Raw genomic sequence first — 4,219 nt, forward strand, 5'->3', positions numbered from 1 at the left:
ACGCAAATAAAGCCACGGGTTATAGCTAGTACAATAATTAGATACATATTTCACGGCACGTGTAGCAAGGACAGGAAAATAATGTGTTATTTATTCTTTTTATACGAAAACCTTTTTAAATCATTGATTATTCCTGCGAAATACATCGAATTAATTTTCATGGTCTGATGAAAATTGGTAGAATCGAGATAAGATCAAACTCGATAGATATATCTCAGGTCTCGGATAATGCGGGACAATATATCTACAAAGACCTTTATTGGCATCAATAATTATTGATGAGCAATAGCACAGAAGAGATATTATATCAAGACTCTTAGATAAGCTGTGAATATTCCGAATTTGTTGGTATGAGCGTCATCATAATACACGATTAATTATATTTACAGCATGATAGATAGGACTGCCTAATGCGTATTACAACACGTTATAAAACAAAATCTATACTAAATTATAAAGCTGAAGAGTTTGTTTGTTTGAACGCACTAATCTTAGGAACTTCTGGTCGGATTTGAAAAATTCTTTCAATGTTAGATAGCCCATTTATTGAGGAAGGCTATAGGCTGTTATTTTTTAGGTAATTACTCGTATATATTAATAAAATATTTATGTAGTTTTACAAAATAAACATATTTCAACGATCAAAATCTTTTTATGAATAATTTTTATTAGATCTCAAGATCTGGTATTTGTAATTAATATAGGTGCGTTGTAATTGAAGCGAGAATATTGTAATTTATGAGTGATTCTTTAACGATATTTGCAAAATGCCTAATAAAAAAAATACCAGCTTTCCGTAAGATATAGTTTCTTTTTCTTACTTTTCCGATATATGTTTTTTTTTTTCTTGTTTATACGGAGAAAAACGCAGTAAAAAGCTGCCTTAAGTAGATGAAATTTTAGCATTAATATGTGATTTTCATAACATAATCGGGTACGCAAACCCATAAGACGTTCCTTTATCAAACTCGCTCGCCGCGACTAATTTTCATTTGAAAAATAAATATGAATATAGGATTTTAGCCTTCAGAAATTGGACACAGAAGAATCAGGATTTCGATTAAAATCATGCATAGCTAATCATACATAATGTATTTTAAATTTCATGTATGTGCATTAATTGACACGAATCTATAACCCCAAAACATTACAATGAATCTAAGATCAAACTTAAAATTTTATATAATAGACATTGTTATCAGGACATAACATGTTATTTATAATATAAGATTGGGGATATAAACCAACCAGCCTCTTCATTCGTCAGATGTACGATTTGCTTACTCTGCGGTAAAGCAACACTTTCATTAAAAGCAGGATTAAGGGCTTACTGCATATTAATCAGTATTGTACGTCGGACACTTTTTATTGTTAATCATAAACAAACAAAACTACATATTTTACTTTTTTGTAAGAGGATAATTAATTTTCTTTTGAAAATTATAAATAATCGTGTTATAAGAATAAAAGTTATATGCTATTTGTTAGTCAGCTATTGAAATATACCCATAGAGAGACATTGAAAATTTTATCTCTGAAAAACTCCAAAAAAATATCATAACGCATTTGGTCCAAATAAAATCTTACTGAACTACATTATAGGTCACGTAAAATATTGTACATTTCAATACAGTAAATTTTGTAAAATATGAATTAAATTAATGCCATAAAGGTTTAATAGGTACCTACAGTTTGACATACGAGCATGACTACACCAGTCCATTTAATATGACATTCATCAACATGTACCAATTTTCGGAAAATTAAAAAAGGCACTTAAATGCTATTTTGAGAAATGTTTATGTTTATCTTTATTAAAAAACGTTAATGAAATATGGCGGGAAAACTTAAAAAAAAATGGAACGTGCGTAGTTGATAATACATTCTAATATTTTAAGAAAAATAATCAGTTTAGTACTGCATACAATATACACAATCGAAGTGATTATAAATTGTAGTCATAATAGTGTACAAATATTCAGAATATTTGTCTCCCACTTACAATGCACGTTGACGCTGGTCTATTGGGAGGTTAAGTTTTTTTATGTAATAGTCAACAAAGGAGTTAGTAGGTTGCCAAAATGCTAAAACCGCCCATGAGCATTTGCAGAGGTGAAAGGCCATTTGCAGCTTTACATCCATGCAAATGGATTGTCAACTGTAAAAGGTATGGGATAAAGTAAAGATTGATGAGGGAAATAACGAAAAGCATGGCAAGGGTATGGTAACCAGAAACTGGTATGAAGATATCATAGATACTGTTTTACGCCCATCTTCTGTGCCACACGGAACTCTGTGCTCCTATTGTTCCACCATTTAAGATCACCACCTATTTCAATATGTAGGTACCATATTATACTGAAATTTCGATTCAACACCTATGTCCATTCATTCATCGCAGAAAATTATTCTGACGAATTGAACCCGCTTTAATGTTCCATGTTTATTTTAAGCAAATCCCCGACCATTTGCAAGTTCCCTCTATTGATCAGTTGCTTTGCGCCCGTACTCATCGAGAGTTCGATTTATATTCATTTCCTTTTCATGGCATTGATATTTTATGTTTCTTTTTTCAATACTTTAACAAACACATACATAACATTTTCGTATTACATCTTTAGCTTTCAGCTTTATGGTTTATGTATATATCCAATAACATGCATTGGATGATTAGTTCGATAATGCATAATGCTAAAATTTTTACGAGATTGAAATATCACAAAGACAGCTCTAAAGTATTAATTGAAGGATTACAAACCATGCTTATATTCGGGCAATTTGAATGTAGGAGTCGAGCACGCTTCTGTGCGTGTATGTTCATGGGCGGTGGTGATCACTTACCATCAGGCGAACCACCAGCTCAGTTGCCTGCTTATGACATAAAAAAATTATTTTGATTTTTAATCAGCTACTTCTTCAAGAAAAATGTTTATGTTTTAGACCAGTCAATAAATTTATAGAAAATCGCGTATTTTTATTTCTGGGCTTAGTTTGCACTCATATAATAAAATCTAGTATAATTAAAATTGTAACTACAAGTTAAAACTTGTTTCTTTAAATAAAACTTCCCAATTGAAAGGCTTAATTATTGAAGTTAGATCCCCTATACAAGAAGCAGAGCAATTGGGCTTTGAATTGTCGAGAATAAGTTCACAGGAGTCGCCAAAGCCGCTTAGTGTTCCTTACAGTTCATCTAAAAGCAATAATGAGGCAATAATGTCTGCGAACTCGCTCTAAGACTATTATCCGACCAAATAGCAAAGTCATTAAAGACAATACGATCTGTGAACAAACACATTGGCCTACGTTCAAGTCATTTAGTTGGTTACATTATGATTACGGACAATATTTTATTGCACTATGTTAGATTTCTTCCAGCGGCTTCATCTGCATGACTATAGAAAATTTTCAAAATGTTACACCGGGATGAAAAGTACTTGTGAAGAAAGGAAGGAAGTATTCCTCGACCAGAAAAGGGAGAATGTCAGTCTATAGGACAGGCTGGCCGGCAAGGCCCCTGATTGATCGTGTTGGAAAATTGTATATAGCAATGTATGTTAAAAACTAGCTGCACCCGGCATACTCTGTTCTGCCTTGCTCTTATCATTTAGGGGTATGAAAAATGAATGTTGGCAGATTCTCATAGATACCGGATAAGCACAAAAAATTTCATCAAAATCGGTCAAGCCGTTTCGGAGGAGTATGGCAACGAAAACTGTGACACGAGAATTTTATATATTAGATTTTCGCTTTCAGTATAGCTGTCGGGCTACAGTACCCTCTATCACTTTCCAGTCATCTCACTATCTCTATTCTCTAGCCACAAAAATCATTCCACATAATCGCTTTGTTGCTGCGTTAAAGAAAAACAATCAACCAGATAGCCATACATACTATATAGCCATACATTATAATATTTTAAACTATATAACATTAGCTTGAATAAACAGTTCATAGTAAGATGAAATTATAATGTTCTATAAAACAATCACCATATCAGCGAGGTAACTGGTACGGAAATACAAGACGCGGAGACACATCATGCGTAGGCCAGCTGCGACGTGGTTTCTGAAGCAAAGAGCGGTAAAAACATAATCTTTTTCATAAATCGAGGGAGAAAGGGAATCAAAATTATAATGTCCCCCTTCCCCTTGGACCGCCTTACAGTTCAGACGTGTATTTTGTTAAATCTTTAAAAATAAAAGATTATTTTTTATAA

The sequence above is a fragment of the Zerene cesonia genome, unplaced genomic scaffold (assembly GCF_012273895.1).
Source record: "Zerene cesonia ecotype Mississippi unplaced genomic scaffold, Zerene_cesonia_1.1 Zces_u002, whole genome shotgun sequence".
In the NCBI taxonomy this organism is placed as follows: Eukaryota; Metazoa; Arthropoda; class Insecta; order Lepidoptera; family Pieridae; genus Zerene; species Zerene cesonia.